At 44.0% G+C, this 17643-nt stretch overlaps 1 protein-coding gene across 1 annotated transcript in view; it reads left to right on the forward strand.

Moving 5' to 3' along the window:
• CFAP47 (cilia and flagella associated protein 47) overlaps positions 1–17643 on the forward strand; it is a 390847-nt gene that overhangs the window by 335760 nt on the left and 37444 nt on the right. The gene's annotated exons all lie outside the window — the stretch shown is intronic.

Consider the following 17643-nt stretch of genomic DNA (forward strand, 5'->3'; position numbering starts at 1 on the left):
AGGGCTGGGTGAAAGGGAGCAAGCAGCCTACTCCCTTCGCCGTGGCCTTGTCATGCTTCCCTGCCTTCCACGTGGCCTTACTGGTGGTCCCCCATGCCCACTTGCTTTCTGCTTTCTGAGGTGGTGTCCAGCCTGGTCTGGCCAGTGGGTGGCCCTTAGTGGAAACACAGACACTGTGCTGCGGCTGAGAGGAGTGGTGGTGGCAGTGGCGATGCTATGGGAAGGCAAGCGGACATCCCGGGGCTGCTGCACATGCACCCACTCAGTTTCTGCAAAGGCAGAGCCCCCCTCCCCTGCTGCAGGGTGATCCAAAGATGCTGTTGCTGCAGAAAAGGGTGCCCTGCAGTGAGTGGAGGGGGATCTGCCTTTGCAGAAATGGAGCAGGCACATGTGCCACAGCCCCTGGATGTCCTCTTGCCCTCCTGGAGCACTTCCTTCCTCCTTCTGCTGTCAAAAGAAAGAATATCTCGCTGTCCTGGAATTGTGCCACGCTGGAGAGTTCTCCTGCATGCGCCTGGTGGCAACAGTGGCAACAGCACCAGCAGAACACACCCTGCCTTCAGGGGGGGTATTCCCCCAGCCAAATCAACTGTGGCAGCACCAACAGATGGCAGGATATTCTTTCTTTCGGCGGCGGGAATAGGAAGAAAATGCTCCAGGAGGACGGGCAGTGCAAATGTGTAGCAGTCCCAGGACATCCGGCTGGCACCTCTCTCAAAGAGAACAAAGCGAGCACAGAGCTTCTTCCAACAGCCAAGGAAGGAAGAGAGGCTGAGGCCTTGGCTGTTGGAAGAAGCGCCCATGGCCGCTTCATTCTCTTTAAGAGCTGCCTTCCTGGCTGTGGGGAGAAATCAGTGGGAGGGGGAGTAGAAAGCCGAGCTTCTGCTAGATTCAGCCTTCTCCTCCCTCTCCCCCTGATTTCTCCCTGGCTGCCCTCACCTCGCGCCACAGCAAGAAAGGAGCTGTCAAAGAGAACGAATCAGCCACAGGCACTTCTCTCAACAGCCAAAGAAGGAAGAGGAGTGGAGGCCTCGACTGTTGGAAGAAGCGCCCATGGCTGCTTCATTCTCTTTGAAAGCTGCCTTGCTTGCCACGGGGAGAAATCAGGGGGAGGGGAAGGAGAAAGCTGAACTTCTGCTAGGTATGGCCTTCTCCTCCCTCTCCTCCTGATTTCTCCCTGGCCGCACTCATCTCGTGCCACAGCATGTGCGATGTGTGTGTGTGTGTGTGTGTGTGTGTGTAAGGGGGCTGGATGGGACAGATCAGTTGGCAGACTGGCAAAGCCTCAGTTTCCTCACTGCCATGACTCTCAGAGGAAGGAGGCGGGGATGCTGGCCAGCGTTCACTTCCTTTACCGCTCTCCTTTGCCAGCCTCCCAGCTCGCAATTTTTTTTGCAGTTCTGTGGGCGTGGCTAGGCAGGGGGCATGTGGCTGCATGTGCCTGAGTGACGCACGCAATCAGTCACATGCCCCCCCCACCTAGCTACGCACACAGAGCCAGTAGTAAAAACATTTGAAACCCACCCATAGTATAAACCTCTTGTTTTCTATTTGCTATCATTTTTTTAAGTTGAAATTTTGCTTAATGGTTATCTTCTGTTGGATTCTTAAATGGTACAGGCTATAAATATTTTTATCATTCCCTCTGTGAATGTCTGTAAAACAGATGTATTTTAAAATATGTCAATATTTTGATACAATGTACTGTATTTCCTAATGCATAAAATCTATTACAGCAGATTTAACTGCATGATTCAGATTATTCAAAATTTTCTACAAGTCTGACAGTCCTTTGATTTACTTCAAATGCATCTATGAGCTGGAGATGAAACATATTGTGATGATGGAACATGCCTTTTTGGATTGGTTTTGTTTTGTTTTTAGTAACTGGCAATATATTAGGCATCTTATAAAATACTTTGTCTTAAGGTACTTTAACTCATGTTTCTATACTGTTGACTACAAAACCTCCCTTCCTAGGGGAATGCTCTGCATCCAGTGTGGTTTATTCTGTAACTGATTCCCCATCGGTAAAAAGACCCCATTATTTCTCCCTTTTACTTCCATATATTATTTCAATTCAGATTACAAGCTAATTTTAATAAATTGGCAGCACTGAGCCAATTTTACATTGCTTATAACAGATATTTTTGTTCCCATTAAGATAGATTTAAAAGGAAATAATATCTCTAGAACCTTTATTCAATCAAGAATTCTTGCAGTAAACCATTATGTTGTCTGCAATTAAGCCATCTCTCAAAACTTTCACCTTCTGTAGTGCTACCTCAGACTACTCATACGCATTACCAACTAGTTTTCAAATTATCCATCAAATGCCCATGTTAGCTTCTTGGCTCACAGAAAACTTTCAGCCTGAACAACTGGCAAACTTAGTTTTTCCTTCAAAGCAAATTTATATTTGCAGTGTTCTCAATATAATTCTTGTGTGATGGTGATGTCAACTATTACTATTTCTCATTATTTTCCCAGTTAGAGACTTCCAATACATGTATCACTTTCTCCCATCATAAGAGATCCATGTTTTATCCTTTATTGATGAAATATTTATTTGCACTATTCCACAAACATGCCTGGCATCTTCAGGATAGTACCCAACTTGCGGTGGAGTTTTTTCATCTCTGTTACCTTGAATATTCTCATTTCTTAATTTTTTAACTTTTTCAAAAAAAACTCTTTATTTTCTTCATTACTTTTAATATTCCATCCTGGATTATGCCAACTAGACCACTGAAAACTGCAAATCTCATTTGGTGCTGCTTATTTTTTTTATCCAGATATGTATAAATATAAATACAGACTTACAAATTTCACTCAGTCATTCCTACAGATACATACCCGACTTAAAATCTGGCTAGTTTCTACATTTGTAGAATTCAAATAGTAGGGTTAGTTCTCAAGACTTACAAATCCATGACCCACTTTGATGTTTTTTTTGCAACCCTCCTGATAATGTTTCACTAGAATGCATTGCTTCTTTCATTTCACAAAAGTACTTTTTATATAAACAATTTTACATCTTCATACTTTCTATTCTGATACTTTTCTGCGTAGTGCTGGAACTGAAATCTTCTTGAGCTTTTTGGCCTGCTTTAAGAAATGAAGGGATGTTATATTTAGTTATGAAGGGGTGAGGTACCATCTGAATACAATAGACAAAGCCAGAGACTTTTATTATGGAATACTCAAGAAAAATGCAACCCCCCCCCCACGTACATCTACACCAACACCAGTAGATTTGGATGTCTTAGAGCAGAGGATGTTTGAGAAAGAGACAGAAGAACAAAGAAAGCAGACACAAAAAGAGAAGGAGGTGCAGGGTGCTGTAGGTGGAGTGGACCCCTCTGGATCTCTGTTGAGTTCCTTCTTGGAAGAAGGACCGTCTAAGTCTCTCAGTGAAATGCCGATACTTAAACCTGTCGAACAACGTATTACTAGATCCACGGCTAGACAAATGCTAGAATCTCACAAGCGTGTCGATCCCCAAACACAATGTGCTAAGAATGAAGTTAAGAAGCAAACCGAAGCCATGGGAAGAGCAGGGCCGAAGATTAGTCTTGTGGAGAGAGACCTTCAGCAAATGCTTTCAACGCTCCAGACCAGATCCAAAGATGCTTAAGCTATTATCTTGGAACGTGAATGGAATGAACTCCCCACAAAAAAGGAAAAAAATATTTTACTATTTGAGGCAATTTAATAATGATGTTGTTTGCCTTCAAGAGATTCATATTAGGCTGCAAGACCAGAAGTATTTAGTGAATTCAAAATTGGGAACATCTTATGCTGCCTCTGATTTGGTAAAGAAAAATGGTGTGGTGATATATATAAATAAAAGATTTTCAACTAAAGGCGGATGACGCTGGTAGATATATAGCAATTCAACTTGATACAGACTTTGGTCCCATCTTGGTGCTAGGAATATATGCACCAAATCAACGCCAAGAAAGCTTTTATAAGATGCTCCATTTAAAAATTTTAGACTGGAACTTTAAGAGTATTTTAATAATGGGAGACTGGAATGGAGTGATTTCTCCAAGGATAGATAAGAGTACAAAGACTAAATTCACTACCAAATTACCAAAGGCTTTTTTTGATTTACAAGACGACTTGAAATTAAAAGATGTTTGGAGGACACAACATCCAAATGAGATGGACTTTTCTTTCTACTCAGATAGACATAAATCTTTTTCAAGGATTGATTTCTTTTTGTTAACACCGGATCTACTTCCTAAAGCTAAGAAATCCAAGATTTTCGCCAGGACACTTACCGATCATAGTCCGGTGTGGTTACAAATTGAATTAGGGAAGAGGTCAAGAAGGTCTTGGAGAGTAAATGAAAATTTATTTAGATACGAAAAAAATGTTGATGAACTTAAAAAACACATGAAGGAATTTTTCAGTCTTAACATGAATAAGGGTACTCCCATTGAAACAGTTTGGGATGCAAGTAAAGCTTATATGCGTGGGGTCCTGATACATATGAACTTTAAACATAAACAAATTAGACAGAAAAGGAGAATGGAATTGGAAGATGAAATAAAAAAGCAAGGAACAGCTGCTTATAGCAAACCCGAGTGACCAGGCGCTCCAGATGGCGCTAAAGCTGTTGAAAGACCAATTTCAGATGCTTATAGCAGAACAAACAGCAACTAACTTACAATTTGCTAAACATAACACCTTTGCTAATGCTAATAAACCTGGTAGGTGGTTGGCTTATACTTTGAGAAGGAACACGAATGATAGAATTATTGATAAAATTGAGTATGGAGGGAAGACGGTATATCAACAAGATTTGATTAAAAAATCATTTGTGGACTATTATACTAAGCTATATGTACAGGATAATATACAGAACAAGTCAATAGATGATTTTTTGGAAGGAAAAAGGGTTGCTAAAATTTCTGTGCTTCAAAAGGCAAATCTGGAACGTCCGATAACTGCTGATGAGATCACTTTAGTTATAAATCAACTTAAACTAGCCAAGGCTCCAGGGACTGATGGTTTGACTGCAATGTATTATAAAACTTTACAACTGGAAATGATTGAATATCTTACACAACTATTTTGTAATATACAACAAGGAGGTAAAATACCCTCCTCATGGAAAGCGGCTTTTATCTCATTGATACCTAAAGACAAAGAGGGCCCTAAGAAACCAGAGGATTACAGGCCGATATCTCTTCTGAACACAGATTATAAAATATTTGCTAAGGTACTAGCCAACAGATTGATGCCGGTTATTCAAGAGATTATTCATCATGATCAAGCAGGATTTATTGAAGGAAGACATATGAAGGAGAATGTAAGGCAACTCATAGACGTAATTGACTATCTTGATAAGAATAAGCAGATCTCTGCAGTGCTGGTTTTCTTGGATACAGAGAAGGCCTTCGATCGAGTGAATTGGAACTTTCTAACCAAGACTTTGGAAAAGATGGATATGGGACCACGATTTCGGCAGGCGATTGGAGCAATTTATCAGCAGCAAAATGCACAACTTATTATTAATGGAAATTTGTCAACAACTTTCGAGATACAAAAAGGCACAAGACAAGGTTGCCCATTATCCCCATTGTTATTTATTTTAACATTGGAAGTCTTGTTGAACGCAATTCGGGACTCAAAATCCTTAGATGGCATAGCTATTAGGCAAAAGGAATACAGAACTAGAGCATTCGCCGATGATCTGGTTGTTACCCTTTCACATCCTTTGAAATCAATAATCCAGATGAAAAATATCATAGTAGAATTTGGCATGGTGTCTGGGTTTAGACTAAATCAAAGCAAAATGAAAATGATGGTTAAAAATATGACAGAGACTCAAAGAAAGAGACTTGTAAGTTTAGCAGGTTTTGAAATAGTTTCTAAAGTCAAATATTTAGGAATACAAATATCAGAATCAAATACAAAACTTTTCTTAAATAACTATGAAGTGTTGTGGCAAAAGATACAGAAAGATCTTGAAGTGTGGAAAAAGTTACAATTGTCTTTGCTTGGAAGGATCTCAGCAATTAAAATGAACATTCTACCTAGATTTATCTTTCTATTCCAGATGATTCCGGTGCTTAAATCAGATAAAACCTTGTTAAATTGGCAAACAATATTAAATAAATTTGTTTGGAAGGAGAAAAAACCGAGAGTAAAGATGAAGATTATGCAAGATACTCGTGAAAGAGGTGGCCTCAGACTCCCAAACCTTCGATTGTACTATGAAGCTGCGGTACTAACACATGTAGCAGATTGGTTTGGGAAAACAAAAATGGAATTGCTGAATATAGAAGGCCATGATCTTGTTCTGGGATGGCATGCATATCTTTTTTATGAAGATAGGGTGGATAAAGTGTTTAACAATCATGTTCTCCGAAGTGCTTTGATGAGAATATGGAAGAAGCACCGGCCCAATTGGGATTATAAGATACCGCTTTGGTTGGATCTTGCAGACACCATGGGGATTATGAATATTAAGTCACTCGGGGGTTGTTTATATAAAGATGTGCTTACCGCTGATGGGGACGAATGGAAGTTAAAAACTTTGGAACAACTGTTGGAAGAAGGAATTACTTTAAATTGGTTACATTACATACAGCTACAGAAGAGATGGGAAGAAGATCGCAGGGTCGGTTTTATGGATAAAGAAGTGAAACTGATTAAGCAGATAAAAGAGACTGGCCCAAAACAAGTTAAAAGAATATATAATGTACTGTTAGAAAGAGACTCAGAAAGTGAATTGGTTAAGGATTGTATGATTAAATGGGCTCAGAATTTTGGTGAAGTGGTTATGTTGGAAATGTGGGAAAAAATATGGGTTCAGAATGTTAAATTTACACAGTCACAGAATTTAAGGGAGAACTTTTATAAAATGTTTTACAGATGGTATTTAGATCCTAAAAAATTATCATGCATGTACCCAAATGTTCAACCAAAATGTTGGAGATGCGGGTGTCTAGATGCTACCTTTTTTCATGTATGGTGGACTTGTAACAAGGTTAAAGCTTTTTGGATAAAAATATGGTGGGTTATGCAGAATGTATTTAAGAAAAGAATACAATTCACTCCGCAAATGTTTTTACTGGGTATAGTTAAGGATTTCACCAAAGGGGAAACAAAATTGGCCTTGCATATGATTACAGCAGCTAGGTTGTTGATTGCGCAACATTGGAAAAAAGATTTTTTACCCACAATTGAGCAATGGATTCAGAAGGTGGCGGGGTTCGCTGAAATGGCAAAAATTTCAGCTTTCTTAAAAGCTCAGAAACAGGAGGATTATACACAGGAATGGGTAAAATGGATTGATTATATAGAGAATAAATACCAGACTAGGAGTTATTATGTAGCCTTTAGGTAAGAATGCTTAGATTGATAGATGATCAGAGTAAATAATATACGGGATGTTTGGAATTGTTAGAGTGGTATACAGCGGAAGTCAGGGGGGTGGGCTTGTGTGGGAGGTGGGGGAGGGTTAGGGTGGAGGGCGGGGTAATATATATGTATGAATAAATTAGAAGATGGGATTAATGAAACAATGTTATTTTAGGAGAAATTTATACTAAGAGTTATATATGTGAAATTAGCTTAGAAAATGGGATCAATGTGCTATTATTAATCTAAGAGAAATTTATATTGTGTTTGTTGGGAGGAGAGGGGATACAATATGAGTAATTTACTTTAAGACGGGGGAGGGGAGGGGGCAAAGTATTTGGTATAATATTTGAATGTGAATTTTTGTGGGGGGGTTGGGGGGGCATAACATTTGTATGAGATTTATATTGTATGGCGGGGGGGTGAAAAGGGGGAAAATCTGTTTGTACAAAACTCTTTTAATAAAAAAAGAAAAAGAAATGAAGGGACTCTCAAAAGGAACTTTTTATTGAACAGGAGTGAAAGCAAGGCGAAATCAAAGTAGGCTCTGAGGTCCCACAGGCCATAAAAGTAGAATAAAAGGAATTAGAAACCTCTCCCAACAGTCCAGTGTGTAGACAGTGTGCCAATCCACGGGTGTGAAGATTTTATTGTACAGGTCGCTTTGAGAAAGTGATAAGAGAACTTTCTCAGGGTCATCTCTGCTAGCTTTAGAGTGATACAACCCACACGGCCCTCCCTCCCTCCCTTTACATTCCCCAAAAGGTGAGAAAATGCCAGCGTGCATAGGTGCCAGGCTAAATGTTATAAATCAATAGGCTACAGACTACAGGATACATAGGAGAGAAAGTAATAATGTATAAAAGTATACAAAGTATAATACCCTACCCCCTTCCCCTGAAGAATGGCAGATGCACAAATCTGACACACATTCAACATCTTTCATATACATCCATTCATTCTAATATATGGCATAAAACTGCTGTCAGCCTTGTCATCAGTGATGTCCGAGGCTGCCACATGGATATGCTGGGTTCCTACCATTGTTTGACTAATCTTCATTGCCCCTGCTGGAGCCCCTGGACTGCTGGAGCCTCACTGGAGCCTTGCCTGTCTCTCTGTTCGGCTTGGCATTGGAGCTCAGCCAAACAGCTGAGGCAACGGCTGCTATTATCAGCAAGCCAGGAAGCATGACTCAATGTAATCAAGGCTTACAGAGGTGGTGATTATCAGTGACGTTCCCTGGGAGTGTGTTAAACTGCCGAAATGAAACTTATATTTAATGGATGGAGGAACAGGCCAGCAGGGAGGGGGTTGCTTGGGAAGTCTTTGACTATATGCATTCCAATAGGACACTGGTGATGGGCTCAGGGGGAGGGAAAGTGGAAATGTAGGAGGGATTGGCCACTGGATGGTGGATGGGGCTCATGAGGTTGGCTTATAAGGTGGAGGGGAGCACGGAGCAGCAGCTCCAACAATTATTCCATTTTTGCAGGAATTTGGTGGTCAGTTAGTACCCGTGTGATAAAGAAACTTTTAAACTAGGATTGGTGTTTTGTTTTTTATTGTTTCATTGAAACCATGAGAGTTGCATTATTTTTCTACCATGACATTATATAATATGTGGTTTGATGCTGGTGCTAATCCACTGACATTAATATACTAATATGTTGTACATTATTTAAAATGGTTATTCATGATTAATATATTCAATAATGTATTTGGCAAAGACATAATATAGTTTATAAAATAGAGATTTCAACAAAAATAAATAGTGAATGACAGGAGATGATGAGTGTATATGGGAGAAACAAAACTAACCATTTTTTAAAGAAATGCATGGAAATGGAATATACAACACAATTATAAGTTATAGTTCAGACCTACATAACTGAACACCATGATCACCATTGTCTTTGTAAAATACAGTGATTTGATTGTTGAAGGAATATCAATTTTGTCTGTGTGGTAGATTTCAAATGATGTCATTCTTTCTCTCTCCTATGAAGTTTATTTTTATGTTAGAATCTCTGCATGATTACAATTTATGCGGTGGAATAATTATTCTTTAATGGTATCCTACTGTGAATGCACTACTTTAGTATACAATTGGTAACTGATCAATTTGACAAAGGCTGGAAATAGTATTCATAACTTGATAGAGTGTGCAAGTGTGCATCGAGGAGATCATGATTTTATATATGACATAAATAAATACGTTCTAATATTTTAACCAAGAGCTCTCATACAAAACTTAATCTTTGTTTATGAACTTCCATTTTTGGCATTATTCCTTACTGTCCAACTTTCAGCTACTGAAATAAATGCTGTATACATACTATATATACAATATATTAAGTGATTAGTGAACAATCTCTGGTTCATAGGTCATATTAAACCTGGTTGGCACCTACTTCTAGTCTATGCCTAGTGAATTCAGGAGGTGGAAAGAAATTGTTTCCTGCCTCATCTTGCCCTGTTTTCTTTATTCTGTAAGATAGAAGATAAGAAAGGAGAATATTTGTAACTCAGGGGCCTTTGGTGCTTTCTGATCTTGGCTGTTGACTTGGCTGTTGACTTGTAGACGTTTTATTACCCAAACTAGGTACAGTAACACCATCAGTGCTAGTAAGAATTGGGCTTGCCTTTCAGTGTTGGGGTGGTGGTCTTAAGGTTCTTTGGTTGGGCTGTTTACAGTCAATTGTCTCTTTGCATGATTATCTCTTTTGGATGTATATGTATCTATTGAGGACTTCTTCACTTCTTCTAATCCCTATGCTGAAGCATCAACCACCTACAGAGAATATGTAGCTGAATTTGGCAGTTATAGAGAGTACTATAGACAGGATGACAAATCCCTGTGTTGACATTCCACGCATACCATCGACGGACTTGGATCTCAGATTACAGTAGCTGAGGAGATGGGTGTATTTATTGGGCAATGTGATTTATGACACAGAGTGAGGGGAGGAAAGGAACAGGGAAAAGTTCAGAAGTAGATAGACAAAGCAAAAGAAATGTCTGTGAATAAATCTTGCCTAATGAAGCTGTTAATAAATCACTAGTTTCTGTATTGAAACATTAGCTCTTATTATGTGTTCGTTACGGCATTGTTGGGAAACTTTACAGACAGACATTTCTTGCTTTTAAATATTGGGGGTGCTGAGAGGGAACTCAGAAGACCATGGCAAAAGGCCAGCTGTCTGAACAGAGCCTGATTGCCTCTGACATGTAGCCTGATCTCAGACATCAAAGCCGAGATGGGGGAAGCAAGAGGAGCTGAGTATGCAACTCCTAAAACAGCTAAAGCTGAGCCTCCACCCCACCCCTATGCCAAGAAAAAGGGAAAGGCCCTGAGCGAGCTGGGAAGAGTGGAGGGGATGCTGGACTGGAATCAAGCCAGGCCCCGAAAGCCACCAATGGAGCCCCTGGGAAGTTCCGTAGAGCAAGGAAGGGAGGAATTTGACTGGGTCACCCTCCATGAAGAAAGGCCATTATGGAGGCCAAAAGAGAGGGGAGGAGCAGTGGATCCTCTTGAGGTGACGAGAAGCAGATGGGAATGCAGCCCCCCTTCTCCACCCATTAGAAGGAAAATGAAGCCAGTGCCTCTCCCACATAGCAGGCAGTCTGCCCAGAGCAGATAACCTCTCCCCTCCCTCTGAACTAGAACTGAGGAGTATCTTCAGACATATCAAAAGCAAGCATACAGAGGCCAACAGGAGGAGAGAAAGGCACTGCTGATTGAACCGCCCCGGTTCAGAGGAAAGTTTGATGGGGACCCAGACCAGTTAGCCCTATTCCTTGACTCAGCAGAGATCCACCTGGAATGCTATAGACACCTCTACTAATCCCCCAGAGCAGGGGTGGGTTTTTGCTGGTTCTAACCAGTTCGGTAGAAGAGCTTCCACAAATCTACCATACCGGTCAGAAGAGGTTCCACCGGTAGACCCAGAAGTCACCTGCTCGCTTGCCCTGCCCATTCCATGGCAGCTCGCTCCCCCGCCCATCCGCACTAAACTAGCCCAACCTGTTGCTCAATGATTGGCTGGTGTCCAGCCAATCAGTGAGCAGGCTGGAGTCGACCCACCCACCTCTGACACCTGCTTAAAAGCGTGGTGCCAATGGTCAACATATCTCTTTTGAAAAGAGTCTTTCTCTTTTGAAAAGAGTCTTTCTCATTCCTGAGCAGCTGTCGCATCGCTCTTGCTGATCGGTTCCTCCCTTCACTTCGTTTCACCTTCCAGCAGCTTGCTGCTTCCCTCAGGTAAGCAACTAAGCACCAGGGGGGGGGTGGCGGCCAGCGGCTTTCGTGAGGGAAGGTCTTCAGGCTGCAGGCTGGCATACACCGCATGGCCGAAAGGGGCGCGGTGGTGGCGGCGACGGCGGGAAGCTAGCATAGGCCTTTGCGGACTGGTATACGCCACATGGCCAAAAGGGGGTGGGCAGTGGTGGGAGGCGGGGGCTGTCAGGCTGGAAGCCCCATTAGCCTCAAAAGCCGCTTCTGGATGTCTATTGCAGTTGCAAGGAGCGCGCGGAGAAAAGTGCGAAGTTCAGTGGAGGCAGGAAAGTTCTCGGGACTCCCCAGGCTTCCCAGAGTGCGGAGAACCTTCCTGCCTCCACTGGACTTCGCACTCTTCTCCGCGCACCCCTCACGACTGCAATAGATGTCCAGAACCGGCTTTTGGGGCTAATGGGGCTTGGCTTCCAGCCTGACAGCCCCCACTGCTTCTGGATATCTATTGCAGTTGCGAGGAGTGTGAGGAGAAGAGTGCTAAGTCCAGCAGAGGCAAGAAGGTTCTCCGCACTCTGGGAAGCCTGGGACATCCAGAAGCAACAGAGGCTGTCAGGCTGGAAGTCAAGCCCCATTAGCCCCAAAAGCTGCTTCTGGGTGTCTATTGCAGTCGCGAGGAGTGCAAAGAGAAGACTGTGAAATCCAGCGGAGGCAGGAAGGTTCTCGGCACTCCCCAGGCTTCCCAGAGCACTGAGAACCTTACTGCCTCCGCTGAACTTTGTGCTCTTCTCCTCAGTTCCCTTTGAGCAAGCGAGGGAGGGAGGATTGTGCTGCCCAATCCTCCATCGCTCGCTTGCTCTTTCACCCGCCCAGACCACCTCAGCACTACTGGCTACCTCCGTCCATCCACACCCGGCAGCTGCAGTGATGTCATCAAGATGAAGAGCGAGAGGGAAGAACCCGGCCAGGAGAGGGCCCTGCTGCCACTTTGCTGGAGCTGAAAGGTTTTCCTTGGGGCGGCAGGTGCAAAAACCTCGGGGGGAGGGGGGTGAGTGGGAGTCGAGGGTGCCTGGGGGTAGGTGCGGCTTTTCCTTCTGGCTTGCTTGGGTGCAGCCTCCTGGAAGTGATCGCAGGCTGCGTGGATGTGTGAATGCTGAGGGTCAAGCTGAAAGAGTCGATTTCCTATATTTAGGACACCCCCTTGGTGTTGCTTGATGGAAGCCCCTTGAGGGTGAGAAGAAAAGATGAATGGCAACTAAGAAGCCTTTTCTTTTGTTTATATCCGTCCCCACCTTCCCGTTTCTCAGTTCTGGTGGCTGCGCCTTCTCGCTGCCTTTATTAACTCAGCTCCTTCTTGTTTACCTGCATTCGTGGCTTCTTTTGTCAGGCTCCACAATTAGTGTATTCACTCTTAAGCAACGTGGAAATGACCTTGGCTTTGGCTCTTTCAAAGTAGATGTATACTTTCTCTTGAGAGCAAACAACACCATTTCATTTTTAATAGATGCTAGGCAGTGTGCTCACTGTAAAGACATGTCAACAAAGGTTATCTTAACCATTCCCACAAAACAGGCCACACCTACAGAAGAGGTTCTAAATTTTTTTGAAACCCACCACTGCCCCAGAGCCATAGCAAATACTATTGCAGAGGGACTAGAGGGAGAAGCAAGGGAATGGCTAGCAGCCCTCCACAAGAGGAGAGCTCCCCAACTGTAAGGCATAGATGACTTCCTATGACTGCTAGAGGCCAGATTTGAGGAGCTAGAGGAGAACCCATATGCAGAAGATGAGCTCAGTGACCTAAAGAAGAGTGGCCACCTCATCAAAGAGCATATCCGTGAATTTAGGAGAGTCATTGGAAGGCTACCACCTACCAGAGCGTCTTTTAGTGTATTTTTTCAGAAAAAGACTGGACCAGCAGATTGCCAAAGTAACTGCCTACCGCGACACCCCAAACCTACTCTTTGAGTGGCTCCGAGTAGCAATAAAGGTCGATGGCAGATTGCGCGCTAACGACATGAGAAAGCTCTTGAACACGAAAGAGAGAAGTCAACTCGACCTGAAAACGCCCGGCCAACGGGCACCCACAGCAACACAGCAGACCCTGAAACCAGCCCCCCTCAAAGTCCGCTGAAATGCTACAGATGCAGGGGTGGGCCATATGGCATCCGCGTGCACGACCCCAACCCTGATGCCGAGGACAGAGCCACTACCCAGGACATGACTGGAAGGGGGCCACAAACGGGCCACCCACGCATCCTGGAAGGCCCTCCAGGCTGCAAAGGTCTCTCCCCACCCAGATGAAGGGGGGACCCCAGGCAACAACAGCCAGTCACCAGAATCCTATGACAGTGATGACGAGGGCAAAAACGACCCAATGGTGAGAGGACCAATTTCACCCTTTCCTTTTTCCAATATGCCTCACAGCCCCAAGGACAGGAAGCCAGGGGGATTTTCAAGTCCTAATAGACTCAGGCTGCACGAGATGCTTAATCAACTTGACCACAGTCCTGAAACTAGGGATCAGAGCAAAAAGACTGGCCCACCCAATCCGGTTCGAACAGGTTGATGGGTCCCTAATGGGGGAAGCCTATGGCACCCACCTGACCAAACCAGTGAGACTAGAGCTAGCGGATAACTGGGAAGTAATTCAATTCATAATAGCCCCCAAAATGACAGATGCAGTCATATGGAGACTTTCCTGCTAAACAAGTGGGGATTGACCATCTGCTGGCAAGGGGGTACCACAGACCACAAGCAGGGAACCCCCCAAAAGAGCACACCAGAACATTTGGGAGTTACATCCAATGACACCCCAGAGACCGAACAGATCCCATGGGAATATCAGGACCTCGCAGAAGTATTCAGCGAGACTGAGTGCAACATTCTGCCCCCCCCCCACCATGAGGCAGATTTTGCCATCAAAATCATCCCCGGGGCAAAAATACCCAAAACCAAGCTGTACACCATGATGCCCCGGGAAATGCAAGAAATGCGCAAATACATAGACAAAAACCTAGCACAAGGGTTCATCGAGCCAGCCAAGCCACGGATTGGCCAGTCCTCTTCAAAGAGAAAAAAGATGGAACTATGAGATTGTGTGTAGACTTTTGAGGGATAAATGCGGTGTGCGTACACAACCTATATGCCCTCCCCCTCATGAAACACATGCTTCCTCACCTGGCCAAGGGAAAAGTCTTCACTAAACTAGACCTCAGAGAATCATTCTACCAAATACAGATCAGGGAAGGAGATGAGTGGAAAACAGCGTTCAACTGTCCCCTAGGGAGCTTTCAATTCAAAGTGATGCTTTTTGGACTGCAGGGGGGCACAGCGGTATTCATGCAATTAATAAACAAGATGCTGCACAAGCACCTCTACAAGGGGGTCCTCATCTACCTGGTGACATCCTCATCTACACTGAGACCATGGACGACCACATATTCCTGGTCTGCCAAATACTGGAAAAATTTCTGGCGGCTAACCTATACGTCAAGCTTTCAAAATGTGAATTCCACCATGCACAGCTAAACTACCTGGGCTACCAAGTGTCAAATGAGGGAATAGAGATGGACCCAGCCAAAGTACAAGCCATTCTAGGCTGGCCACCCCCTTCCACCCACAGACAGCTACAAAGCTTCCTAGGGTTCGCGAATTTCTATAGGCAATTCATCCCCTCCTTTGCAACGATTGTTAAACCCATGACAAACTTCTTAAAGACAGGGTTCCCAGGAACAAAATCTCACCCGGGACAACCTCTACAGTGGGACCTAACCTTCCAAGAGGCAGTCGAGATGCTAAAAGAAATGTTTGCAAAGGAACCGGTGCTGAAGCATCCTAACCTCGAGCAATCCTTTGTGATCCAAGCAGATGTCAGCAACATGGCAGTGGGAGCAGTGCTACTCCAAAGAAACAACCAAGGAAACTTACAACCCTGCACCTACACCTCCTGCAAGCTCACAGGCACAAAGAGACGATGGGCCGCATGGGAAAAGGAGGCTTTCACAGAGAGATGGGCACTGCTAACCTGGAGACACCTGTTGGAAGGGGACCAGAAACCATTCAAAGTCTGGACTGAGCACAACAATCTGGAGGCTCACAGGACCCTGTGGAAACTATCACCCAAACAATACTCAATACTTCAACCATTTTGATTCCAGGGGAGAGGAACTTTCTATCTGATGCCCTCCTTCACATGCCCCAGTACAAATGCGAAAGAGAGCAGATGGTGGATGCCATCATTCCCCCTATTCAAATAGCTGCCCAAGTGACCACCAGATGACAATGACATGACCAGCAAGACCAACCAGCAAGCAACCTAACCACGAGACTCAAAACCGAACTGCTAGCAGATCCCTGGTTCTGAAATAACCAACACATTGTGACAAAAAGAAATGACCTTGCATGGAAGGGGATGAAACTCTACATCCCGGAATCCCTATGCACCCTAATTCTCCAGAGGAGCCACGGCACCAAGCCAGCAGGCCACTTTGAGTTCCTAAAGACATTACATTTAGCCCGGAGGCAGTTCTGGCCTGAAATAAGGAAAGATGTGGCCATTACATGAAAAGTTGTACCATTTGCATCACAATGAAGAGGCATCCGGGAAACGCCCCCCCCCCCTCAGCCCGGACTGCTGCAATTAGTAGCAGAGCCAACGAAGCCGTGAGAGGAGATTCCAATGGACTTTATAGTAGAGTTGCTGAAAAGTGGGGGAAACACGGTGATTTGGAGTCTTAATAGACCTATTCTCCAAACAGGCACACTTCATTCCCTGCAGCAGACTACCCTCAGCTCACAACTGGTCAAACTGTTCCTGAAGGACATCTACCGCCTGCATGGAGTACCTCGAAGAATTATCTCAGACAGAGGGGTCCAGTTCATGGCTAAGTTTTGGAGAGAGTTCCTGCGGTCCATTGGGTCATCCCAGGGCTTTAGCTCGGCTTTTCACCCGAGCACCAATGGGGGGGGGACACAGAGAGACTGAAAGCTATGGTGGACCTGTACCTGAGGTGCTACGTGAACTATCAGCAGTCCAATTGGGCAGACCTTCTGTCTTTTGCTGAGGTCGCATACAATGTTCACAGCAACACGGGACTAACACCGTTCGAAGTAGTGAGAGGCATGGACTTCGTTCCAATGCCTGAGTATCCAAGGGATCCCCTTTCCTCAATCAGCTTGACTGATTGGATGTCAGTGCTAAAAGCAACCTGAGAGAATGTCAAAAAAGTGCTGGCTAAAGTGGCACAAACCTATAAGAAACAGACAGATAAACACCGAGCTCCGCAATGACCATTTCTGGTGGGAGAGAAGGTTTACCTCTCCACAAAATATTTGAGGTTAAGACTCCCTAGCAAGAAACTGGGACCAAAGTTTGTGGGACCATTCCCCATAGTAAAGATCATCAACCCAGTCATAGTGCAACTGAAACTTCCCCAACTGCTAGGGAGGATACACCCAGTATTCCATAGTAACCTCTTAAAACCTGTGGTCGTATCCACTCTGAGACCACTACCCCTGGAGCCCCCAGGCATGTTGGTCATAGGGGACTGAACCCATTATGACGTGCAATGCATCCTTGATTCGAGGTGGCACAGGAGACAACTCCAGTACTTAATCAAGTGGATGGGCTACTCTTGTCAGAGGCATCTTGGGTAAAGAGTAGAAATATCCAGGCTGATCAACTTATAGAAAGATTCCATGAAAAAAAAACCAAACAAGCCTGGGGGGGAGGATGTAGCCTTGAATCCTATACTTGTACTCAAATTATTTTTGCTCGCACAGATTGCTTTTGAAAGGTGAGGCGAGCCGGATGTCAACTCAACTCCCCATGTTGACATTCCACGCATACCGTCACATTACAGTAGCTGGGTTGAGATGGGTGTATTTATTGGGCAACGTGATTTATGACACAGAGTGAGGGGAGGAAAGGAAGAGGGGCAAAGTTCAGAAGCAGATAGACAAAGCAAAAGAAATTCCTGCAAATAAATCTTGCCTAATGAAGCTGTTAATAAATCACTAGTTTCTGTATTGAA

This window comes from Natrix helvetica, assembly GCF_964273705.1.
Source record: "Natrix helvetica genome assembly, chromosome: 4".
NCBI lineage: Eukaryota > Metazoa > Chordata > Lepidosauria > Squamata > Natricidae > Natrix > Natrix helvetica.